The sequence below is a fragment of the Nannospalax galili genome, unplaced genomic scaffold (genome assembly GCF_000622305.1).
Source record: "Nannospalax galili isolate Female #2095 unplaced genomic scaffold, S.galili_v1.0 scaffold923, whole genome shotgun sequence".
Taxonomy (NCBI): domain Eukaryota; kingdom Metazoa; phylum Chordata; class Mammalia; order Rodentia; family Spalacidae; genus Nannospalax; species Nannospalax galili.
In genome coordinates, this window is record NW_008349753.1 from 2,507,014 (window position 1) to 2,534,348 (window position 27,335).

Sequence of the window (27,335 nt, forward strand, 5' to 3'; positions counted from 1 at the left end):
ATTCTTTTTTGTTTGGAAGCTGTAATCATCCCAATACAGTCTCAGTATTAGACAAAGTCCTTCACAACATTAAAAAATATATGAGTTTAGCGAATGAGATGTACTAAAAAAAAAAGAAAGAAAAAATATATGAGCTTCAGAAGTAGAAAGCGAAGACACATGAAGCCATAGTTAACCACTAATAACAAGCAGAAAGCAGGACCTGGGCTTTGATACTCCTAACTCCACTCGATCACAGAGAAGTTGCCATAGTTTCCACAGGACTTGGAGCCATGGGACCTGACTCAAGTCCCTTTCTAGTCATTCTCCACCTTTCTCCAGCTTCAGTTTGTATCTGTCCCTTGGGATCATGATTCCATGCGACACCACATATAGAAGTGTTTTGTAAAGCACAGCATGAGGCACTCTATCTCTACAGATGCTGTTAAAAAACTGCTTTAAAATCATGCAAGCAACTCTAAGTGGGGAGTCAGAAGCCCTCTGCTCATCTTTGCCTTACTTGGCTCTCTGCTGCTGTGATGGGTACAGGAGATAATCAAGTTCAATAGAAGCAGGGTTCATCTTGGCTCACAGTTTGGGTGATTTCAGTCTGTGAGCAGTTAACTCGGTTGCTTTTGAGCATGTAGCGAAGATGCAGTGAAGCAGAGCTGCTCACCTCATAGCTGAAGAGAGCAGAGAGGGAGCTGGGATCTTGCAGCGTTCTACACTGAGGACAAAGCCTTCAACTGCTGAACTCTGAGGGACATGTCTAACTGTAGCTGTCTTGATTTGCTACTTCTTAGCTCCTAGAACCCTAAAGAAGTCTTCTAACTATGCCAGGCCTGTTTCTTCATCATAAAACTTTAGGAACCAGAATGTTCCTAAAGTCCTTTTCAACATAAGGCATTTTACAATTCTGTAACTTAAAATCATTTGCAAAGAAAATGCTATGATGCTTAGCACCAGGATCACAGACTGTGTACAAGTTTGAACTAGAAGATAAGCTGAGGGCTGGCAGGGCAGTGATTATGGGAGAACAGGGACTTTGTAATGATAGACATATAGGACACAAAGTAAATGTGTTGGGTCTGTGGCAGGACGTCTAGAAAGTGAAGGCATTAGTTGAGATGGATTCACATGGTGCAGGTTGCAGGGCTATTTGGGGACTGAATGAACAGGGGTTAATAGATTTTTCTCTTTGGCTGGGAGTGATGTCAGGATTTAAGACTGCAGAGACTTAGAGGTCAGCCAACTGTGGGAGTGAAGGCCACAAGAGGAGGAGGATGGGGGACAAGTACAGTGAAGCAAAGGGAACCTACTTTGTCCCTCCCTTGAATCCACTGGGCAGTGAGAGCAATCAGCTTAAACTGTAAGTCGGATGACTTCTCTCTTCAAATTAAATTCTTTAAGCTGACTATTAAGGTAACTCACTGGCTTTCATGCTCTTGAGGGAATTGGCACTTATCTCTCTGGTTTCCTTCCCACTCTGTTCCACTCAACTTCTTCCTTCCTGAATTCCATCCACTGGCCAAGCTGGGGAGCTTGACACCCCCAAAGCGTGTGTGCTAAAGGGAACATGCTGCCTGTCCACTTTCTTTGTAGGACTAGCTTTAATTCTTTGGGAGCTTAACTGTTCAGACAGGCTTTCTCTGACCACACTACCTAGAGTTCTGTCTGCTTCATTTTCTTAACGACCTCCACAACCTATAATGAGTGTACACACAGTGGCTGATCCCAGGAAGAATGGCTGAGAAGTTAGCATGTCCCCCTTTTCCCTCCTCTCATAGTTTTTTCTCTCCTTTTTAGTTTGTTCATTGATTCCACGTCAGTTTTGCTTACATACCTTCTTTCTGACTATAAAAGTATCACGTATCTATGCTGAAAAAGTGATACTGATAAGGGAGAACTTGAAGATCACTCAGGTTCTGTAACCCACAGAAAAGCATAATTAACATTTTTCTTTATCTTCTTTTTGAAACTGACACAAAATCATAAAAATTATACAGAAAATGGGGTGCTATCTGGTAGTTTAATAAATGTATATACTGCATAATGTTTAAATCAGGTTAAATATATCTATCTCCTCAACCATCTAGCGCCTCTTCCCAGCGAAGTTTTCTTCTATGTGCATAATTGTTGTCTACAGTCACCTACGATACAATACGATACTAAAACATCTTACACCTGTTCCTTGTGATCTATCATAACAGTCTCTCCTGAAGTTTTTCAGTGCAGATGAAAAATATGTAACCACACAAGGTGGTTATTTTTGCACCAAAGATAAATTCTGAATTATAGCTAGATTATGATCTATTAGCCCTCTCCTAGCATCCTTTTCTCCATTTAGTAATGCATTTCTTTTCTACCTTCTTTCCCCTTCCATTGCAGCTCATACTGTGACACTGAAATGCTTTATCATTAATTGCACTCACTGTAGAGTTTTGAAATCTGGCTCTTCGTTTTAGAAAGCAGTTGAGAGCAATATTTTTCTTTCCAAATAACAAAACCAAGGGCTTGTCCTTTGGAAGGCCTTTGATTAGTGGGGTCTGTGCATCCTTCTAAGGAGCTTTGCCTCCTGTTGGCCTCAGAACTATTCTTCCCTGCCTTTGAGCTCTGCCGACCCTTGTAGACATAACCCTGTGCATTTATCTTGGGTCTAAATAAGTAACTGTTATTCTTGTCTTTCACTGCTAGCATTGCAGAGTGGGCACTGCAGTGCCTTGGACTGTGTATTTGGAGAAGCTAACAGCTGCATGTGCTATTTCTAAGACTTTCAGACCCACCCAGGATGTGACCATGGAATGTTTATCACTGGGGGGGGGGCAGGGATGGAAAGCTGTAAAACTGGTGAGTGATATGCAGAGGTGAAAACTAGGTGAGAAATTCTTCACCAGATTGTGACCATGCCATCTGATGTCTAGTAGCTCTCAAATGCTCATCTGCCTGAACTTGGGGGGTACAGACAGCTGTATGATGCTCAAGTCATGTGAGTGTTTCTAGAATAGACAGGCAAGCATGCCCATGCATGTGTGTGTGTACACACACACACACACACACACACACACACACATATATATATAAAATCTAGTTGTTTTATACTTCCATATATATGTGTATGAAAAAATAAAGAAAATGAAAACCCTCATTTCCAGCACTGAGAGAATTCTTCACTTCCTTGAAATACCAAAGTACACAGCTGTGTTCCTGGTTGTTTATGTGCACCTTGAGCTAATCAATAACAGCCACATTGTTTGGCGATCACTAGGCTCAGAAATCCTTGTTATATTTTAATAGGACCAATTTTCATGAGTTTTCATAAAATAATTTTAGCCCAAAGCCTAATAAAAAATGAATTCTTACTATCACCTTTTGAAAAAATAATACTTTATGTTCTAGGATTTTTTTGCTTGGGAAAGGACATTTAAAATTAAAGCTGTTTTGCTTGGCTGTTAAAGCTTCAAAACCTACCACTGCTAGACTTTGACCCCTGTTTATTTTGGTTTGCTGTAGGAGGCAAGAGGTCAGCATGATAGCACTTGCATAATTACTTGATATAAGAATGTATTTTGGGGCTGGAGAGATGGCTCAGTGGTTAAGAACACCGACTGCTCTTGCAGAGAACCACCCAGGTTTGAATCCAGCACCCACATGGCAGCTAACAACCGTCCATACCTCCGGTTCCCAGAGATCTGAAACGCTCTTCTGACCTCCACGGGCTTTGCATAACAGGGGCACACTTACATACATGTAGACAATATACTCATACATATAAAAAATAAGTTATTTTAAAAGTAAAAAAGTATATTTTAGGAGAGCCAGAGGGGACAAGACATCTGCTGCTACTTAAGGCTTTCCAGACATGGTAGGGTAGCTGCACCATTGAAGTCTTCTCAGTATGGTAGTCTAACAAGATCTGCCTATGAGAACAAAACCAGTTGACATACCTACGTGGATGGGGGAAATCTCAAGGGGTCCTACCCTAGAATGAAGAGCTGCAGGCAGTCATGGATGCTGAGGGAGGGAGAATCAGTTTTCTCCAGGGTCTGGCTCCTGGAGAGGTTATGTAATTCTGAGTACACTGAATGAACTCAGTCTATTAGATATCTATGTAGATCTATAACTATATGCATGTTATGTAACAATAATAATCAAGGGGACTGGAAATTGAGAGGGAGTTGGGGGAACATGGGAGGAGTTGGAGGGGAACTGCAGGGATGGAGATGGTGCTAAGTCTGTACTCACGTATAACGTTCAGATTCTCCATTGCTGTGACAAAACGCGCTGACCAGTACCAATTTGGGGAGGAAAGGGTTTATTCAGCTTACTTCTCCCAAGCCACAGTTCATCAGGGAGCCCAAGGTAGGAACTCAGGGCAAGAACCTGGAGGCAGAAGCTGGAGCACAAGCCATGGAGGAACCCTGCTTCCTGGCTTGCTCCCCTGGCCCCTGCTCAGCCTGCTTTCTTACGCAACACAGACCCACCTGCCAAGGGGTGGCACCACCCACAGTGGGCTGGGCTCTCCCACATCACTCAACAATCAAGAAGATGCCCCACAGACATGGCCACAGGCCAGTCCTATGGAGGCCATTTTCCAATTGAGGCTCCCTCAACCCAGGTGTGTCAAGTTGACACTAAAGCTATCCGCACAGAGAATGTATTTTAGGCTTGGAAGGATGCATTGGGATGCTCTTTACAGCCTGCCTACTTCCTTTAAGACCTCATCATTTCTTTGTGCTTCACACCCCCCAACTGTTATTATCTGGAAATGCTGAGAAATTAGCACCAAACCCCAGAACCCCCCCAATCCCCCACCCCGGTCAGTGGCTGATAAGGGTTAATTACCCCAGACCCTCTCCACCGGGTGGGATGATGGTGAGTCCTATGTCTCCAGAGCTTCCTGCTGAAGTTCTCCTGCTTTAACACACTTTATTTATTTTTTTTTTTTAAGACAGGATCTTACCTTGTAACTCTGGCTGGCCTGGAACTTGCTTTGTAGACTAGACTGGCCTCGAATTCACAGAGACCCTGGGACCCCCAGGTGCTGGGTCTAAAGGTGTGCACCACCATGTCTAACAACAATACACTTAAATTTTTTTAAAATTTATTTTTAATTTAAACACATAAAATGTATGTATTGTCTGTATATATGTAAGTGCAGTAAGTTATGGATGGTTGTTAGCTCGCCATATGGGTGCTGGGAACGGAATCTGGGTCCTCTGCGAGAACAGTCAGTGTTCTTAACTGCTGAGTCCTCTCTCCAACCCACAACATACTTTTAAGTAGTAATCTTTCCTTTTCTGTCCCTCACCAGTAAACCTTATACTCCCTAACAAGATATTTGTAATCAAGTCTTGGTCTCAAACCAGACCAAATCCATCTTTGAGGGCTGCCTAGTCTAACATCTCTTGCTTTCGGGTGATTTTAACCTAGGTAGATTAGAAAAAGAATGATTGGCTTAATCTACTGCCTAAAAACTGCTTTACATAATAGTTTCACTTTGGGGTTAACACATGTTGCTAATTGTTTACTAAATAACATCTTTATTGCTTTATTTTCAAATGGCAAGTTTTTGAATATCTAAAATATGAATGAGACAATTAAATATAATGAAAGCATAGGGAAATAAGTACCTGGATGAAACAAAATACATTTACATCTTTATAGTGTTACTTAAAGACAGAACACAGTATGTGCGTACCAAATGCTAAATTTAGTGAAGGGACTTATACTTTTTAAAAATATTTTATTTGTTATTTTTATTATTTTATGTGTTTGAGTGTATTGCCTGCATGTTTGTGAGTGCACCTGTGTCGTGCAATGCCATGGAGGTCAGAAGAAGGCTTCAGATTCCCCTGGAACTGGAGTTAAGGATGGTTCATAGCCACCGTGTGGGTGCTGGGAATCAAACTCAGGTCCTCTGCAAGAGCAGTCAGTTCTTAACCACTGAGCCATCTCTCCAGCTCCTGGGACTTATACTTTTATTGTTGGTTTTCAAGGCATTTTGTAGTGTCCTCTTTATTACATCAGAGACTTAGAATTTATAATTTCAATGATACTTAGTTCTGAGGTCAAATATATTTAATTCATGTTGACATAAGAGCTACGCATTACAGTTTGTTCCTTACATCTAGGCATTTAATCCAACATAAAATACTTTGCAGAACTGGAGATGACACATGTGAAAGCTACATGGACTTTGGAACAATGGGGCCAAGTGTGATTCTCTCAGCAAGCTGCTAATTGCTTGGATCTGTAGTTGTAGTCTGGTTTCCAAAATGCACCAGCTCCTCTGGAAATGCACAGCTTGGCCACATGGCTAATGGGTCATGATTCAACCAAATTCACAGTTATAAGCTAGGAACATATTCTCTGTGGTAGGCTGGGAGCATGTCTTGGTAATGAGGGAGAAAAGTATCAGGAAGTGTTCCGGGGGAGGACTGACTGAGACAGAGCCTGCCTGCTCTGCCATGTATCATCAGGCAGCCTCTGCAGAGTGGTGAGAACACCTACCAAGGACTGTTAAGAGAGCTGGTAGAATAATTCAAGCATAGTGCCTCAATAACAGTAAGCTCTTGGTGAACAGAGCTGTTACTGGGGTTGTACAGAAATAGAGAGCAGGAAGGAGGTGAAGGAAAACCCGACCTCTCCAGTCAAGCAGATTTATTAGAGAATAAAGCTGAGATCTGGAGGAGAGTGTGTCCTCCCTTACAGACTCAGGGTTTTAAACTATTTTCCCTTTGAGGAAGCCAGAGGGATCTGAGGTAGAAGTTGGGTCACTTTGGCAGGTGCAAGGTGGATTTCTCCATTATGAGAAGGGTTAGTCATCCAGGACTCAGGTCCAGGGAGTGCCTTGTGGTTGAGATTGAGTCATATCAGAGGTGCTAGGTGTTGGAGGGGGAGTGTTGGGAGGGTGTTGGAGGGTGGCCATGCCAGGAGAATCTCAGGACCTGATATTTCTGCATCAAGGCTAATTTATTGTTGGACCTAGTATACTTTCAAAAATGACATGTATGGGGCTTAGGAGTGTAGTTCAGTGGTAGACATATGCTTAACATGTTACGGGCCCTGGGTTCAATTACCAGCACCACAAAACTCCTTATAATTCACGTATTTTAACACAATTTTGTAATTATTATTATTTGTTATTAGTGTTATTATCATTGAGAAAGGGCCACATGTATCCCCAGCTGGCCTCCAACTTGCTACATAGCTAAATATGGCCTTGAACTCCTGCTCCTCCTGCCTCTCCTCCCCAAACTGGATACAGGTTTCTATCTCTATCCTGCTTTTATGTGGTACAAGGGACTGAACCCCAGGCTTCCTACATTCTAGGCAAATGCTCTACTAACTGAGCTGCATCCCCAGCCCTTCCAAAGTATGCTTTGATGAGTGAATTATTTCTTATGCCTAAGGCATAAGAAATAGTTCTACTCAGAAACTTTGGAAAATGAAATTCTTCCCTCAAAATAAAAATAGCAAATATCCCTGCATATTGAAGTAAATCCATTATATTTTCTCATCTGAAAAACAAAAATCATAGTAAAATCATTATTTTTGTTACACAGTTACATGCTTAATAAGTATTTTAGTTTCTCTGTCATTTTTCTGAAGGATGAATTTTTTCTAATATAGAATTATTTTTAATTTTTCATAATGCCCAGAATCTTACTTTTTTATGTGAGTAAAATTGAAATGGTCTCTTCTTTATAAACTACATTATTTTCAGGGGCTGGAGGGATGGCTCAGTGGTTAAGAACACTGGTTATTCTTGCAGAAGACCCGGGTTTGAATCCCAGAACCCATATGGCAGCTAACAACTATCTGTAACTCCAGTCCCAGGGGATCTGACAGTCTCTTCTGACCTCTGCAGGCATTGCACGACACGGGTGCACTTACCTACATGCAGGCAATACATACATACACATAAAATAAAAATAATAAATAAAAAAATTTAAAAAGTATATTATTTGCACTTAAGAATTGTAATCTCTTTACAAGAATTGAGTTATCTGGTAAAGCTAAGTTTTAATAAATGGAAGCTATTCTCAATTCCAATTTTTTTTTGGCATAGAGTTGTATCAATACCAAGCTGAAATGTCCTTAAGTTTTTTAGTGTCTTTCTTTGATAATACTTCTTGACAATGAAATTTATCAAATTAATAATATTTATTTACTTATTTAGAGAGTTAAGATCTCCTTATAGCTCCAGCTGTCCAGAAACTTGCTATGGAGACCAGGCTGGCCCCAGTCTCACAGTACTCCACCTGCCTGTGCCTTCTGAATGTTAAGATTAGAATGTGGAGATTAATGATGTGTGACACTTTGCTGGTGACATTTATGACTCTTTACATTGATTCAAACTGAGATAATAAAAATTATGGGTCTTCTTAATTTCCCTCAATTGAAGTGGAAAAAATAAACATTTCTCCCATACATGGATATATTCTAAAGAGTAATTATGGAACTTAAAAATTTAATCTTGCCGGGCGTGGTGGCGCTCGCCTTTAATCCCAGCACTCGGGAGGCAGAGGCAGGTGGATCTCTCTGAGTTCCAGGCCAGCTTGGTCTCCATGGTGAATCCAGGACAGCTGGGGCTACAGGGAGACCCTGTCTCAAAAAGACAAAAAAAAAAAAAAAAAAAATTAATCTTAGGTCCTCGGGCGCTGGTCATTTGATGTATTCGCCTTTTCCTTTCAGTAGTTGGGATGTTTCTGTGTGTTCCTTTTCAGTAGTTGTAATTCTCCATAAACCTCAACTCAGAATTTTATTCATCCTTCTTAAATTCTTAGATTGAAACGTGTAATTGATATTGAACACAATGTACCCTAAGTCTAGAGAATTCCTTTGTGAAAAAGTTCAGTGTCGCCGGCAGGACACAGCCTGGTGTATTAATTGGTGATCGGCAGCAAAGAGAAAGCATTACAAATCCGTAGTTCTTTGTGGTTTTTGTTTGTTTGTTTGTTTGTTTGTTTTAAAGTTCGTCATAAGCTTCATTGCCCTGAGTTTGTAATTTACTGGTCATATTCACAACTGATATCAATTGTATTTCTGCTCTTTAATTTTAAAATTAGCTGGCTAGAAAGATGGCTCAGTAGTTAGGAGCACATACTGCTCTTGCTGAGGAGTGGAGTTCTGTTTCTAGCACCCACATCTGGAAGCTCACAACCACTTGTAACTCCAGCTCCATGGGGATCCTCTGGCCCCAGTGGGTCCCTGCACTCATGTGCACATACTCACAGGAAAATACATACACATATAAAATAAATTGTTTTTTAAAAAAATAAAATTATCAGGCATGGTGGTGCACGCCTTTAATCCCAGCACTTGGAAGGCAGAGGCAGGTGGATCTCAGTGAGTTCAAGGCCAGCCTGGTCTACATAGTGAGTTCCAGGACAGCTGGGGCTACAGGGAGACCCTGTCTCAAAAAGAGCCCCCCCCTGCAAAAATTCAACATCTTAATTTATTAAGATAATGTCTTGCTTCAGGACACCATGTTTCACCAATTTTTTTTCCTTTTTTTTTTTGTTACTTATCACAAAGACAAATTATTTTATTTTAAATGTTGAACTGAGCCAGGCATGGTGGTATACACCTGTAATCCTGGCACTTGGGAAGCTGATCCAGGATGAAATCGAGTTTGAGTCCAGCCTGGGCTTTAGAGTAAGACCCCCCCCACACCTCAAAAAAAATAAAATAACACCCCCCCCAGAAAATAACAAAAAAATTGATAGCTGAACTGTTAAATTTTCAATGAGATTTATAATACCATCAGATGTCTCATCTTAAACAGACTACATTTCTAAAAGCATCACTTTGATTTCATGAATTAGGATAGAAGCATCAAACCATTATTGGAATTAATTCGTCTGTCTAGGTGAAGCCTTGATAGTATTATTAGAACATTAGCAGCAGCAAGCAGTTTATAAAATTCTTCTGCTTTTAGACACACTGTAGCTTTTGTTTCTTTCTATTTTATTTATACGTGAACACAGAGCTTCAACATAGGAAACTGGCAAAGTCAATTCCAGGGAATCATGTGGATCTGTATGTTACATAAGCACCCTCTGCAGCTGCCTGTGGTAAATCGTACACTACAAGGACATCATTCTCAAAATAGGGGCTCATTTCTGATGTGAATCATCATGCTTCTTCAGCAGATTTGTGGTTGTGAGCGCTCACTTGGTTGTGGATGTCACTGTTCCATCGCCCTGTCCATGGCTGTGGGCCTGGGGTGGTTAGTAATTAATGACAATTTATGCCATTTCACACTTGCATCAATTTAGTTGTGAATCAGAAATTCAATACTTAAAAAAATATTTTATTAAACATATACTTCTGCTTTTGAGCTCATTGCTGCTCAAAAGATTTATTGCAAAATAAAAAGCATCACCAAACCATATAACATAACTGAAAGGTTTTGGGTTTGAGGCTCATGGGAGACATTGACAGATAGCCTTTTGGGGTAAGAGATTTAATAGAAGGGTGATTAATGCTGTAGATACACAGAGAGCATGATGTGGGCTCGGAGGAGACTTCAGGTCCACATGGAGGAATGGTCCCTTTGTAGGTTTCAAAGGAACCCAGAGTTCTACGTGATGGGATTTATGAGGGGTCTGTACTTCGTACTTTGAAGCTGTCTCTTAGTCAGCTGTGGGGGCAGGAAGGGCAAGCATCCAGAAAAGCAAGTTACTTTGGTCCTGGAAGCCAAGTCACTTTGTTTTGGAAATTGTCACAGTTCCACCAACAAGGAGGAGCTAGACAAAATTATTGCCCTGGCTATCATCCTTACCATTTCTATGGAACCCCAAACCCGGAACCTTTCAGTGACAGAGGAAATGCTGAGTAAGAACGGCCAGTCAGCTTTCTATCACTGTAACAAACTCTTGACACAAGTAAACGTAGAAAAGGCTTATTCTGGCTTGTTTTTCGGAGATTTCAGTGGTGGCCCAGCCTTGTTACCTTTGGATCTGTGATAAGGCAGAACGCCATGTTGGGAGTGTATAGGGGAAGCCACTGACCTCAGAGCAGGTAGGAGGCAGAGCTCCCAGGCAGGGGTGGGGGTCTCAGTATTCTCCATTCAAGGGTATGACCCCAGCGACCTTTCTTCCCCAAGGCTCTGCCTACTAAAGATTCCACCAGCTCCCACTTGTACCACAGGCTGGCCACCACACCTTTACCACATGGGCCTTTGAATGACAATTTAGATTCAAAGTGTAACAGGTATGCCCACTGGATCTCTTTCTCTAAGAAAGCACTCTCAGCTACTCCCTGTTAATATCTCACCTCTATTCTGTATATTCCTGAGTTTCCCATTGACCCTCCCAGCCTCCAGCAGTGCTGTGGTAGTCCTTGTTCACTTCGTAGGGCTGAGTACAGGCCAGGACATACCTTAGCTGATAATTCTAAAAGATGGAGACTAGCAGTTGTGAGAGAGTTCTCTTCCCACTCCTAGAGCTGTCCTTGGACATAGAACTGTCCTTGGAATCCCTTATATGAGTACTTCGCCCCCCCCACTCTCCCTCCCTTTCTTTTCCTCCCTCCCTCTCTCCCTCCCTTCTTTACTTCCCTTTTCTTAAGCAGATGCCTTGATGTCCTTAAAAGGGAGATGTGTCACTTTCACTGTGTGTGGGAAGGATGGGGGAAGTAGAGACGGTTTATTATTATCCCTCGTGCAGGTTTATCTACATACATCAAGGGACATCTTTGCTGACTGCTTATGAGTTCCACGCAATACTAGACAAGACCATGATGGAAAGGAAAATATAAAGTGGGAGGCTGTTAAACAAACCCCAGTTTATTTTATTGCATCTTAGTGGTACTTTTTCATTAAAGTAAAACAACAATAACCAAAAAAAGCCCCCAAGCAAAAAAACTGAAATGTTAAATCATACAGAAAGAAAGGACAATGGGCCAAAATTGGACTGTCCAGGGCAAAAAGTCCCTGCTAAGGATGGTTTATTATGAGAAGTTTTTGCATAGGAGCACTAGAGGGCGCCTTAGGCTAAAATTAAGAATCCTGCTTTGATTTTACATAATGAAATGCATACTGGAGCAGACCAAAGTTTCACATTTCAGGAGTTGTTTACAGAAGCTTATTACGTCCAAATCAAGTAGTTTTGACATATTTAGCACACAAGCAAATTCAAAACAAATGTTTTTGTGTCCTCTCCCTCCTGCATCCCATGTTGATGGAGGTTATAATCCTATTTTTGCTTTACTTTAAGATTTTTGTTTGTTTGTTTAGAAGTCCCTGAAGTTTGGATAAAGGTAGGAGTGTGATCTGTCTTCATTAATTGAGGTTTTCATTGTTTGTTGTGTGTGTATGTTTAATACAGCCAGTTAAAATAACTGGAGCTAGAGATTAGCTCAATGATGTTGCTCTAGGGACATGTGGGACCCATTTTTTTTTCTTACTGTAAGAGGTGAGAAACTCTTAAGGAAAGCTCACCCATCTTTAGGAAGAGGTCTGATGCAGTTGGGTGGGCATCTGGTCTGAGACCAAGGTCCTGTTCTCATCTTTGTGACTTTGGGCAAATCTAATCACCTTCCTGGACCTGTTTCTTAGTAAAGGGGTAAATGATGAGCCAGAGATTCTCTGATGTTGCCTCTTAGGTTTTTTTTTGTTTTTGTTTTTGTTTTTTTTTGTCTTTTTGAGACAGGGTCTCTCTGTAGCCCCAGCTGGCCTGGAACTCACTATGTGAAACCAGCTGGCCTCCAACTCACAGAGATCAGCCTGTCTCTGCCTCCTGAGTGCTGGGATTAAAGGCCTGTGCCACCACATCCGGCTTGCCTCTTACCTTTTATTAGTCTTAAGTTTACATTGGCATGCAGGTGCCATACCTAGACATTATCTTCACCTCAAATCATGAAGTCTGGTGTTATACTGTGGGAATGTGATTCAAGAGAAAGTGAGCATCTAAGTGGTTTCAGTGAGGCTCTGGTCTGTTAGTTTACATTAGAGAGACAGTTCTTTGTCGGCATCTAGAAAATACTCACATGAACACCGCTGCTCAATCTCAGTCTTTCCTTGGAGAAAAAACAATGACCAAGTATTTGTTTCCCTGATGTATTATCATTATAATAATTATTATTTTGATGGTGGAGGGGATGGAACCAGTGCCTTCCTTACACATGCTAGATAAGCTTTTTAGCTCTGGGATATGCTCATAACCTCTCATTTCCTTGATTAGTTTCAGACCAGATAAAAAGAGAGAGGCCAAAATTAGTTGAGATTTGAAATGAAGTCTCATTAATCTATCCTATCTATACTGCTAGAACATTTCCAGATAGATTTAAACCCCATCTGCCCTCATATAATTGAGGCCAGACTTCCGTGGTCTGGTGTTTGGTAGAATATTGTTGCTATGCAGTTTTCTAACTCCCGAAGAATGCACCGATGTTCTTGACTGGGTCTGCTTCTGAAATAAACATTTTGTTGAATGGTATTGTTTTTACACAGAAAAAGCACATGTTAGCAACACTCCTCTCTTTTGAAAGGTAAATATTTTCGTCAATGGAGTTTTATAACTCCTAGCTTAAATACTGCTCATTTTCCTTCCTATTCAGAAGCTAGATTTAAAATTATTATATTATATATAGGGGCAAGGTGGGTGTATTCATATGTGTACAGGTCACAACACCAGAAAGGGGATCATGAGAGGTGAGGAGGAGATCGTAAGGGCGATGGGAAACAGAGAGCGAGTAACAGAAAGCAGAAGGTGGGTAGGGACTCACTGGGGGAAGAGGGGGGGAGCACGACCAGCAGGAGAAGGAAGCATGAGGAGGGCAGGGGTGGAGACTGAGTGTGAACACTGTATACTGACGTGTAGATGCCATGATGAAATCCATGACTTTGTATGTTAACCTAACTTTAAAAATGCCTCCTGTTTTATGGAGGCACAAAGAAGAGATGGTTTATGTGTTTCTAGATTTGCAAAAGTCGATACTCCCTTGCAGGCTTTTGTGGGTGTGCATCGGTGTGCATGTGTTTGTGTATCTTGTGTCTCGTGTCTCCTAGGGTGGCCGATTGCGCGCGTCATGCTTACAGCCCTTACTGTCAATCACTCCTGGGGATAATGCACTTTACTTCTTAAAAATTTCTCCACGTTCTACATAGTTTCTGCCTGTGAAAGGAAATCAGCATAGGGAGAATGCGGAGGGAGGCGCCTCTGTCAGTCCTCTCTTCAGGACTTGTAATATCAGAACTGAGCCTTGAGAGAAGCAGAGGGGAGGGTGCAGGCTGGCCCAACAGGGTGATCCCGAATGGTCTCAGTCTAGGGAATTGGGGCTGGTGGGTCAACAACTGGTCCAGTGTACTAGGAGAACAGAGAAGAATCGTGAAGGAGTCAGTGTTAGGAAGAGTATCGAGGACCTAGTGTGTGCTACGATTGGTGAAACGAGTGTGAAATTTTTTTCTTTTAAATACTTTAAGGACTAGTGCATAAAACAGATGAGTAAAACCATGCTAAACTCATAAATGATGAGAAGACGGCCACTGGAGCCCCAGGTATTCAGGCTAAGGGCAGGTGAGACGCAGAATTGGGAGGTTCAAAGAAGGAGACTTCGATGAGGGCTGGGCAGGAATGGCTGGACTGGAGGCCCAAATGATGCCAAAATCCTTTCCCTTTCTAGGTCCTTCATGGCCACCCCTCAGCTTTGCTTGCCACAGTAGAAGTGATATTACAGCAGTAGATAAAAATTAGGAGAACAAAGTCATCTCCCTGTAGCCCACTCCCTTTTAAAAATATTTATGTGTGTGTGTGTATGTGTGTGTGTGTGTGTGTGTGTGTGTGTGTTGTGTAAGTAGGGGCATGTCTGTGCCCCCACATGCATGTGGACATCAGAGGACAACTTTGTGGAATTGATTCTCCCCTTCTCCATTACATAGGTTCCAGGGGTTGAACTCAGATCCTCAGGCTTGTGCCACAAGCACCTTTGAGCCATCTTGCCAGCCCCACCATTTCCCTACTTTTGTGGGAGGAAAGTTTCACATTTGATTTGCTGCTTCATTCTGAGGCCAGCAAGTGGTGTGCAGGAACCGGTTTCACCCCAAACCCACCCCATTCCTGCTCTAAATTGCCCAAAATACAGAGGTGTGGGAAGCAGTAAGAGGGCACGGGGAGGGGCGTGCAGAGAGCCAGAGCCGCTGTCAGTTATCTGCATTTATTTATTTAATATTTTATTTATTATGTTTATCTTATGTGTATGAGTGTATTGCTTGCATGTATGTGAGTGCACCTGTGTCATGCAATGCTGCAGAGGTCAGAAGAGGGCTTTGGATTCCCCTGGAACTGGAGTTAAGGATGGTTCATAGCTGCCATGTGGGTGCTGGGAATCAAACCCGGGTCCTCTGCAAGAGCAGTTAGTGCTCTTAACCGCTGAGCCATCTCTCCAGCCCCAGTTATCTACATTTTAATACGAATTAGAACATTCGGGTCATTTTCCACACCCAGCTCCCAAAGCATCTGAGTTAAGGAAGTAGGAATTATGGCGCTGGAGTGGGGGGTAGAGAAAGGACGGGCTGGAGACACAAAACTCAGTGGTAGAGCACTTGCATAGCTTGTGTGAGGTCTAGGTTCAATCATTAGGACTGATTTTTTAAAAAGGGGAGGAGAATGGGGATGGGGGAGCAGAGAGAAAGGATGATGTTTGAAAGTATACTTAGCTGACCTGTACTGATGTCACAGGAGCCTCAAGGAATCTAGGGAGAAAGAGCAGGAAACGACCTAAGGAAGAGAAGGGCAGATGTGCTGCGTTGTTCTGGCAAGGTTACTTAGGACTGGGAGGGACCACCTGGAAGTTGTCCCTAGCCCACCTGGAGTTTGGAAGGGATGGTGTAAGCTAGGTGCATTTTGTAGGACTCCTCTCTTAGAAGACAGAGGCTGGGCAGTTTCCAAGACTGACTCCAGAACAAGCAGTGGAAAACTGGTCTCCTTGGTGCAAACGGTTTCTGCCTTACTCAACTGTGGATCACTATGGCTGGGACTCAGAAAGGCTGTGGGGCGGTTTGTATATTAACTCCCATAGAGAAGGGGCTTCCAGCACCTAAGGTTGTTCTCCAGCATTTTAACTGCTGGCTTGTGGGTGAGAGAGAGCGCTGACTGAATTCTGTGTGGAACCCCAAGACAGGTTTCCAGGTCTGAGTTGCTGACCTAATTCTGGGTTATGTTTTCAGCCTTGCTGACCTAATTCTGCACTGTTTTCATTGAATGAGTTGATTGTTTTTATATCCTTTTCTGGTAAGTGAATTACCTTTACTACTTTCTGTTTTTCCATGTCCTAACTTCCAGTTCCTTGCCACATTGAACACACACTTGAAAATTCACTCCTTAAAGTATTTTCATTCTTTTAACTCAGTAGGAGCAAGATTGCTTATTATTTGAACACCAACATTGTTCGTGTTATAAACATCCTGGTCCGGTGCATCATTTATGAGGACTAGGTTGGTATTTGTTGTCAAGACATTTAAGGGGCTTGGCTTTCAGTGTTTGGTATACAGATGGAATGAATATTTGTGTTTTTATCACTTTCCCTGAGTGAATTAATATGCGTCACTAGACTGAAAACACTGATTTATCAAGGCAATTTAAGCCTTCTTTGCCATAAGGAATCATGGATGTGATTTAGTTTTTTTTGGGGGGGGCGTGAAAATCAGTAAATGTAAATAAGCACATTAGTAATTCTTTAAGGAACAATGAAATGACCCCTCCTGTTTGGGATTTGGGATGGAAAGGCTACATGAGAATCAAGAAGTAGGAACTGAATCGATTCAACAGATGCAGATAGCTTTACTAGCTCTGAAGGGCAAGCAACCTTCCTGAGGGAATGGAGGTTATGTGTTGGGGTTGGGGGAGGTCTGGGATTTACAGGGGGCTAGATAGTGTGCTTCTTTCCGGAATCCCAGAAGGTGGGTCCTGTCTTCTTGGTTCCTTCCTGGAATCTGGGAAGGAGAGATGGAGAGTTCTGATAGGGGAACCAGGTATCTTCTGCAAGATGGTTGGTAAGGAACCAGATCTGAAAGGAGGCGGATAAGGAACCAGATGTCTAGGATATAGGATGTGTGTTCCGAGATAGATGTATCTCCCTCCTGGAGTGGGGAGGCAGGTGGCAGGCAGATGGTCAGTTTGTTCTGTCATTTGTCAGGCTGATTTTCCATCACCTCCTTCTCAATGATAAGTTTCTTTCACAAGAGGAGGTACAATGAATATCTTCTAAGAAATATAATTTTAAAATTAATGTCATATTTTATGCACATCAAATAAGCAAATATATTTTACTTCTCCTTTCCATTTAGTAAAGAGAGAAAATAACTTTAATGGAGAAAGCAGAAAATAAATGTTTTTGGTCTCTACCCTTAACTTGCGTCAATATTTCTCGGGGTACAGTTCACCTTTACAGCAGCCTCAACTAACCCAGTTGAAACTCAAATAAAACAAGAGATTCTTCTTCTTGTGTGTTCAAAACCATAATTTAGTCTGTCCTGAAATTTTGAATGGCTGCTTACCAGTTTTTTTTTTTTTTTCCCCAACCACAATTTGATATAATTTCCTTAAAGAGCAAGAGAATTGTACCACACTCAGAGATTGTTACCTGGCACTTAGAGTCATTATAAGTGCTACAATTTTCCCCTGTGTTTTAAAATAAATTTGGAGCAAATTGATAGAGGAAAATGGACTTATTATAGCTTGGCCAAACCAGGGAAAGAAGGAAGACTGAATTTCTTCCTCAACATGTGTGGCCATCTTACAACTTACAGAAAACCATAAGACAAAGGTTAGACATGTGAATTTCATTGTGACACAGGCTGATTGGTCCTTTCCTGGGAAGGAGACCAGCTTACCAGGTTGTTTTGAGATAGCTTTTAAAATTATTATTTTATTTTATTTTGTGTATGAGTGTTTTGCCTGCATGTAAGTACACCCTGTGTGTAATGCCTGAAAAGGCCTGAAGAGGGTGTCAGATCTCCTAGAACTAGAATTACAGACAGTTGTTAGCTGCCATGTGGTGCTGGGAACTGAACCCAGGTCCTCCATAAGAGCAGCCACTGAGCCATGGCTCCAGCTCCTCACTTCCCTTGTTAAAAATTTAAGTGCAGACAGAAGAAACTGGGCTCTGAAAGATTCATCTTTTGCATTATTATTATTATTTTTTGAGATGGGGTCTCATGTCCTTGAACTTGCTACATAGGCAAGAATGACTTTCAACTCCGAATCCTCCTTCCCAAATGCTGCCATAACAGGCCTGAGCCACCATGCCCAGCAACTTCTTTACTTATTATCTATCATTCATTTATTTATGTGCCTGTATGCCATGGCACATGTTTGGAGGTCAGAGGACAACTTGCAGGAGTCAGTTTTCCTTTCACCATGTGGGTCATGGGAATTGAATTCAGGTCAGCTTGGCAGCTGGCAGTCACCTCTACCTGCTGAGCCATCTCAATAACCCTGTTTTGTTGTTGTTTGTTTGTTTTAAAGGCTGGGTCTCTCTGTGTAGCCCGGCTGTGCCTAGAACTCACTCTGAAGATCAGTATGGCCTTGAATTTGTGGTGATCCAGATCCTGCTGCCTCTGCCTCTGGTGTGGGTTACTCTATTCCCGCTAGGTGGAGAGTACAAGTCTTTTCTCTTTTCCTTGAAAGTCGGCTTCAAGACCCAGACGCCCACATTCCCGTTAAACACCCTTACGGATGGTTGTTAGCTGCCATGTATGTGCTGGGACTCGAACCGGGTCCTCAGAGAGCAGCCAGTGCTCTTAACTGCTGAGCCATCGCTCCAGCCCCTAAACATCCTGATTTTGCAAATGGGAAACAGGGCACAAGTGTGGAGTCCATGCTTGGAAAAAGCAGCTTGTGTTTGTTTGGAGGTGACAGTCAATTGGGAGCTGTCACTGATGACAGGGAGAAATCAGGTGGATCTTATCTTGTAAGGGACATCTTGTAAGAAGTGGAGAGAAATCAAGAATGGGATGCTAGGGCTCAGCAGGAAGAGTCCGCAAGGGAGAGATTCCCGGGAGGGCTCAGCAGGAAGAGTTGTTAAGGGGGGAGATTCCCCGCTAGGGCTCAGCTTTTCAGCAGTCTCTATTTTCATGTAGGCTTTTTCCTCTCCCTCATTTCCTTCCCATTTTTGTTTTATACAAACATTTTTTTAATGTGCTGATACTTGGCTGCCCTCTAAGCTTTGCAAAGGCATTTTGTTTGGGTTCAGTCCATTGAGTGCATTTAATTCTGTCCTGCGTCCATCAGAAGGTCTTGGAGTGGAACAAAGCACGCACAGGTATTAAAGTATCTTTGCTTCCTCTCAAGTCATTTTAGCTGTGGAGTTTCTCTTCCTGTGACTGTGTAGGAAACCTAGGCCTTTGGAAGCAGGGAATCCCCAAGCCCACAAAACTCTCCTGAAGACCCAGGTCCTGCAAACCAAACATCTTTGCACTTCCCCATATGTCTCCAGCATTTGCCTTCGGAGTTTTTGAAACCTTTGTGGTGGGTGAGCTCTGGTTTAAATGAGAAGGAAGCTTAGCTCAAGTTCCACAGCACGGGGGAGTGAGAACAGAACTATGACAGTATAAAGATTTTTGTTAAATAGGCAAATGAGAGCCAGGTGTGATAATACATCACCTGTAATCCCAGCACTCAGTAGGTGGAGACAGGAAGATCAGGAGTTCATGACCAGACTGGTTGCAGAGTATGTTTGAGGCTAGCCTGGGCTACATGAAACCCTATATCAAAAACAAAACGGAACAAATCCCAAAACTAAAAACAAAACAGAAAATAAATAAATACATAAATAAGGGTTTGGGTTACTTGAATGATTTATGAAAAGGAAATTTGTGGTAGAGATTAAGTCTGGAATTATTAGCATTAGCTAAGCCTAGTTTAGAAAGTGGCTGAGCTGGGGGCTAGAGAGATGGCTCAATGGTTAAGAGCCCTGGCTGTTCTTGCAGAGGACCCAGGTTCCATTTTCAGCACCCACATGACACCTAACAACCATTCTTAACTCCAGTTCCAGGGGATCCAGTGCCCTTTTCTGACCTCTGAGGGCATTACATTACACAGGTGCATTTACATACATACAGGTAATACACTCATACACATAAAATAAATTAAAAATAATAAATACAATATTTTTAAAAAGCAGCTGAACCGTTGACTTCCCAGGTGACCTTGATCTAGTTAATGGTTTTTCATCTGTAAAGACAACATAGAAACCAGGGTTAGTGTTGTACACCTGTAATTCCATCACTTGGGAGGCTGAGGCAGGAGGAGTGAGTTTGAGGCTAGCCTGGGTGACACAGTGAGTTCCAGGCCAGCCAGGGCTACATAATGAGATTCTGTCTTTAAAAAAAAAGAAAAACAATGACAGTATGTAATGTTTCTGGAATAGTATAGGATTGATACAGCTATTGTGCTGCTTAGAGTAAGTTCTCAGTAGATGAGTCATTTACTCATTAATGCATTTATTCATAAATATTCTGTGTGTACACAGGAATACATACAACAATTTTGGGGATGTCTAGTTGAATTAAGAGGGATGTGTATTGCTTCCAGTATTAAACCTCTTCATGGTTAAGGTAGGTTGGACATGATAGTCAATAATATCAACAACTCTGGAGGCCATTTCCCTGCCACATTCTTTCTCACATTACCCAGTTGTCCAGATAGCACTTGGGCATCAGATCCCCTGGAACTGGTGTTATAGACCATTGTTAGCCATCATGTGGGTGCTGGGAATCGAACCCAAGTCCTCTGCAAGAGCAGCCAGTGCTCTTAGTTGTTGAGCCATCTCTCCAGCCCCTACTGTGGCTTTCCTGAGCGGGAGGTATAAACATATATGCTTCTGGCACTTGTTCTTCACTCTCCATGTAGTGAGGCTTGTGTATCTGATTCCAGAATGGATCTCACACTGAAGGTAGGATGGTAGGGGTTAGTGCCCTGAGTAGACACAGTGGAGGTTACAGTGGCCTTGTAATTTTAAAGCAATAATAAAACCAACTGAAGTCAGTCTGCTTTTTAATACCAGTATGCCCTGGTTACTCTAAGCAAATATCAGTGAAGAAATCTTTCCTGAAAAAACAAAACAAAACAACTTTTATTGGCCTAAACTCTAAACAGTTGCTATGGTTACTTTGGGGATTTAATATTATATATTTAACTGACAAATAAGCACATTCATATTACTTATTCTTTAATAGGTGTTATTTTTATATATAAATTAACTTGGAGAGCTACTTACTTAAAATTATTTCTCTTTTTATTAAACAAGTTTATCTTATTGCCTTGTGGTTCTGGGAATTGAACCTAGGGCCCGTGGTATCCTAGGCAGGCACCCTACTTTTGAGCTGTATCCCCAAATCAACAAGTTTATTTTTATCTTTCATAATTTTTTATTTTTTGGTCTTTTTGAGACAGGATTTCCCTGTAGCCCCAGCTGTCCTGGAACTCACTATGTAGACCAGGTTGGCCTTGAACTCCCAATGATCTGCCTGCCTTTGCCTCGCGAGTACTGGGATTAAAGGCGTGTGTCACCACTCCAGGCCTCCAGCAAGTTTATTTTTAAATGTACAACAAGCAACCTTTTTCTAACTGTAGGAAGCAAAAGATGTTATGGCACAGAAGTTTCTAGATGTTTAAATAGGAATGGAATGAAAAATCACCATCACCTCAGCTTACATATTTGTCATCTCTCTCTTGGTCCCGTGCCTGCCCCCCCCCCCCCCCCCCTTTTGGGATTTTACTGTCTGGGGTTGGCCTGGAGCTCTCTGTTGCCCGGGCTGGCCTCATGCTCAAGCTCTTCCTGTCTCGGTGCCCTGAGTGCTGGGATCCCAGGTGCTGCACCACGTGCCAGAGGCTCTTTCCCTTAGCCCTCCCTTTCAGTTTCTCGTTTCTTCCTCTCTTTGCTTCTGCTTGGAAGTCTTGTCTTTTTCGTCCTCATCCTTTGTTATGATGGGCTTTCCCAGGAACTTCTTGCCATCCTCCCAGCCAGACTCAGTGCCTGCTGCTTTTGCCCAGACCCTGCTTCTGAGTGGAAACTAGAGAATTTCTACTCAAACGGTTGACTCACGACATACACGGAAGGAGCTCACACACCCACTTTTTTCTGTCTCTTGAGGCTGAAGAGCATTTATGGTCTCACCTGTTTGGAGGGGGTGGCCTGGGCTTATGGCTCTGGCTCAGGTCCTTCAGGCTGTTGGAATTCCCGAGAAGGCAGGCTGGACAGCTTGCAATGGAGATGCTGGCTGCCCTCTTCTCCTGCTCTCGGGTCGGGCAGGCTGCTGTCCTGTTGCTCACTGGCTGCCTAAGCCTCTGCTCCTGGTGTTCTGGAGGGCTCTCAGACTACACCTGGGGGCAGGCAGGAGCTTCCCCCCAAGGATGTGAGAGCAAGTCTCTAAAAGGTCAGCATTGTCCGAGCTCCCTTTTTTGGTAGTTGAAGCTGTGACCTTGTGGTACTGCAGGAGTCTGTGTTTAAAGCAGAGAAGGAAGGAAACAAACCGCTTTTACTTCACCTCTGTCACTTTTTGCGATTGTTTGGAATTTTAAATTTGTGTTTAAAATATGAAACAGTGAGACAGTAAACTTCGCGGGTGAAATTTCTCTTGGTTAAGCACACGTTTTAATTCACACATGGTGCTTTATTGAGCTCGAGTGAAATCTTTAAAATGAAAATTGGAAAAACCTTGTTTTAAAACAAAAGAGGAAGGAGAGCATATATAATCTGAGAATGAATGAATTATCCAAAGTCTACGTTTTTCAATTCCAGTTTTATTATTATTCACTTAATTACTGCAATATTTTATATAGCGATAAGCTAATTCATATTTATTATGCATAGGAAAATATAGGTATAATTTTCCTTTATTCTAAAAATATGTTAATAGTATTAATCCATTACTTTTTCTTTATTTATAATGGTAATATTTATTTTTTATTCTTTATTTTCTTTTCTATTTTTAAAATATTTTCCTTATTATTTTTATTTTTATTTTATGTGTATGAGTATATTGCCTAAATGTACATAAGCACGCCCACCCCTATCATGCAGTGCCTATCGAGGTCAGGAGGTCAGAAGAGGGCGTCTGATCCCCTGAAACTGGAGTTGCGAATGATTGTTAGCCGCCATGTGGATGCTGGGATTTGAACCTGGGTCCTCTGCAAGAACAGCCAGTGCTCTTAACTACTGAGCCACTTCTCCAGCCCCTTATTCTTTATTTTCTATTGACATGATCTCTTGTACTGAATTCGGTTAAATAAAACCATTCTTGTCTGTGCTTTTCTGGCCTGTGCTATTATTTGTTTCTTTTTACAAATTATCACATAGGGAAGGTTAAAAATGGATTTTTCTCTACGTCAGATTTGCTGGCTATGCTGCTGCTTCAGGGGTAAACTTTACCACCGCTCCTAAATTCCCATGTGTACCTACAGTTATGCAGTGTGCGTACTCTGGTTTTGTATACATGTATTCCTGGAAAAAACTGTACAGAACTATCATCTTTGGAAATCAGACTTAAATGTATTCTTTTGAGCTTGTATATGTATTTGTTTTCTTTTCAAAATTTTTATTACATTTTGATTTCTTTGTATGTGTTGGGAGGGGCACACGAGTGCCACAATGCATGTGGAGGTCAGAGGCCAACTTGAGGGAGATAATGTCTCCTTTCATCATGTTGGTCCTAGGAATTGAACTCAGGATATCAGATTTGGCAGCAAGTGCTTTACCCACTTAGCCGTCTTGCCAGCCCCATATTCATTTTGGTTTTGCCCTACCTTTTTCCCTTTTACCCTTAGGGGAAAGAGGAAGCATTCATAAAAGAGTGTTCTGTGTTCTCAGCAAGGAGTGTTGGATGCTTCTGCATCTTCCTTGCTGTGATTAAGGGGCACAGTTCCTCTCAGTCCTGAAATGACTGTGATCTAGCCTCATGGATCCTCCTTGGTCCTGAGGATGTTGTAGAGGATGCTGGGTAGCATCGCATGTAGTGCTTCTCCTTCCTACAGCTCTGAAGTCTCAGGCTAGCTTCCACCCAGCTAGAACCAAAAGGGCAAAACGTTCCCTGCCAAAGACAACCTGGGGATCATTCAGCCCAAGGGAAAGATGTCATTTTTCCTATGTTGCATGAGGGCATGGTAGATGGAAATCGATCTAGGAGCAGGAACATAGTATGTGCTTGAATGTTTGCTAAATGGATGAGCCCTTCCAGCTCTGTTAAAAACCAGCCAAGAATGTATCAGTGACCCTTAGGCTGATGGTAAGGAATAACACCAAGTTCTTGAAGTTGGTTCACATTCACATGCTTGAATATGTGCCCTGTCTTCACTTGCTAATTCTCCCACATGTATTTCCAGGATAGTTCTTTTAATAGAATTGTTTAGGCAGAATGACTCTAGTTCTTACTGTTAGCTCAGAATATGACACCTCTGGCAGGCTGGGTCACCCTCTGGATGACACTGTCACACTGTCACAGCCAGCCAGATACCCGTCCTTTTGTTGGGCACAGATCAAACATCCTGCTCCTTTAGCCTCTTCCCACAGAGTCCCATCTGCTTGGTGACAGGAAGGGTTAATCTGATGCGCTCACTTGAGTGAGTATATTAGCTGAATAGTGTCAGTGTCTCACATTAAACAGACATTTAAAGAGAGCAGAAAATGGTGTGAGTTTCAGACTACTGGAAGAAAAGTAAAAAATGTTTCTGGAGAAAGAATTCTGGCGTTGGCATTAGGAAGATCCTGACACCTGTAATTTATTAAGCTGGGTGACCTTGGGCCAGTGACTGACCTCTTTGAGACTCGGTTTGCTCACCTCATAAATGGAGATGATAATTCTAGTTGCCAGGGATGTTTGGGCTAAGTGGAATAATACACAGTGGCATGCCCAGCGTGGTATATAGGCTCTGTTAATTGGCAGCTGTGATTGTGGTATTTAGAACCATTTAGGCATCTCTGAGGTTACATCCTCTCTAGGAGTTCCTGCTTGAGCAGTTGATACAAAACACTGGCCTTCCTTGGAGTTAATAAAACAAACAAACAAACAAAAAACAAACAAACAAACAAAAACCTCTTGTCAGCTGGGGATAGTACCTAAATACTTAGATTATTAGTCTAGATGCTGGTTTCCTTTTGTGTATGTTGTTTTATTGTTCTGAAATGACCTCCCTTGGTTTATTGGTGTCTTTTTGGTATATGGGATGCTGATCACAGAGCAATTGGAAGGTTAAAGGGATGATATCGTCTATTGGAGGCAGGAACTTTTCCTGAAAGGGACTCAAAATTTACTTCTTAAACATAGCAGTAGTTTAATGTATGGTCACAGGAAAGGCAAGGAAATATTTTGGGTGCATCTCTTATATGTATGGGGTCTACGACTGCCCCAAGATAGCAACACAACTGTAACTTGAATATACCTGAAAATGATCTGCCTCAGGGTTTTCAACTTGGAGGGGAATAAATGACTTTCCTGGACCTGAAAAATCCCAATTGAAGTATTAAGGAGTTTTGGAAGCCTATGATAAAGATCCTGAGAAGGTGATCTATCTGGGCGCTTGATTTAACCCATTAATTCAGTGTTTCTTTTTCAGAGGTAGCTAAGGAGGAAATTTCCCCCTTAATTTCCATATTAACCAAAATAGAGTCTGATGTCTAATTTCTTCTAAAAATATTGTATTTTTTATTTTATGTGTGTGTTTTGCCTACATGTGCATAAGTGCACCACATGTGTACAATGCTCACAGAGGCCAGAAGACGGTGTTCGATCCCCTGGAATTGGAATTACAGATGGTTATTAGTCACCATGTGGGTGTTGGGAATTGAACTCAGGTCCTCTGGAAAAACAGCAAGTTTTCTTAACCTCTGAGCCATCTCTCCAGCCTCTGATGTCTGTTTTTAACAACTGACTACAAGAGCTGGGAAAGTGGTTGAATTTGTCATCTCTTTCTATAAAATGAGGAAACTGGGCAGGTACCCTGATCTCTTCTGCCCCCACAAGCTCTGATTGTAATAGAAACCTTCAGGGTTAAGTGACTCTTGAGCACCTAGTTCCACTCCCTACCCTTCAGCTGAAGGTTGTTTGGATTCTAGAAGATTGTATACTTTTCATATTTGAAGGTGAAAGTAATTTAAACTTTCATAAACGGGCCCAAAATAATAGCAAGCGACAAGCACTTTTTCCTTGTTAGTCAGCAGGTCATTGCTGCACATTGAAGTTGAAGAAATGTCTGTGTTGTTTTACTCGGTGTGAGGGATAAGCGTAGGGTTAAGGTTAGGGCTGGGCTTCTCAGGGTTGTTAGCATTTGACCTGATGGCATGTGCTCTGTTAAAATTTTTTTGTCCTTCTTTGGGGATTCTTAAACTGTATCCTGGCAACTACACTGCACTTCACTGCCCTCTGAAGGTTTTGTTGTGAATTTGCTTCATAAAACTTTTAAAAAAAGTACAAAGCTTGGGTAACCTAGCGTTAACTGATGTTTAAGTTCAGACCATCAATCAAATTTGACTTTGTCTTCTAAAACCTAACATTTCACTTAGCTTTTACGAGATGTTGTAGGGACGACTTGTAGAAAAACACGTTGCTCCTCCCAAGCGTTTAAGTTAACTCCACGCATATGTTACACTCTTAACACTTTACAAGGACATCGTTTATACTTAAAATCATTGCCATTTGAAGTCTCACAGCATGTTTATAGAGTTAAGCATTGTTATAACCAACAGTTTATAGATCTGGAGGCTGCGTTTCAGAAGGATAGGTATTTGCTGGGCATGTTAGCCTGAAAACCCAAAGCCTAAATTCAACCTCTAAGGTGTTTGTACATCACTAGCTCAGTTCAGCTTAGCGAGGACACTTGCTGGACCATGCCCCTTTCTGGAGTTTGTGTAGAAGAATCCCCAAGAATGAATTTTGTAGCAATAGAACTTTACTTGTTGTGATACTTTGGGCACATGGGCTTTCTCTTTCTTAAACTACTATGTATGTCATCCTCTTCTTCTGATAATACTGATTCGGTAAAAGAAATACAATGCATTTTTAAGTGGAAGATATTAAAAAATGTTCAATCTGGGAAGATTCCAGTCATATAATTCATGTAGCAATTAAATGAGTGTCACCTCCTCTAGGGGCTCCAGAAATAGCAGTGAATGGAACTCCAGGAAGATGACATCCCCAGGGCCTGAGCTGGGGAGATGCAAATCAGTAAAATACATAGTGTGTCACCTACTGGTGATGCATGCTCTAGGGGGGGAAAAAGAGATCGCAGTTTAAGGGGCATGTTGAGAAGGTGGAATTTATGCCGTTTATATTAAAAGAAAACAAGTGAGGGAGGAACCTGGTAGACGGGCGAGGAAAGCTCCTGATAAGGGAGCAGCGTCAATGCCCAAGGTGG

General features: G+C 42.0%; 1 protein-coding gene across 1 annotated transcript in view; it reads left to right on the top strand.

Moving 5' to 3' along the window:
- The first annotated feature begins 1,253 nt into the window (after positions 1-1,253).
- Rnf144b (ring finger protein 144B) overlaps positions 1,254-27,335 on the top strand; it is a 146,936-nt gene continuing 120,854 nt past the window's right edge. The window contains exon 1 of the mRNA XM_029570388.1: positions 1,254-1,348. The gene's annotated coding sequence lies outside the window, so the exon portion shown is untranslated. The remainder of the gene's footprint in view (positions 1,349-27,335) is intronic.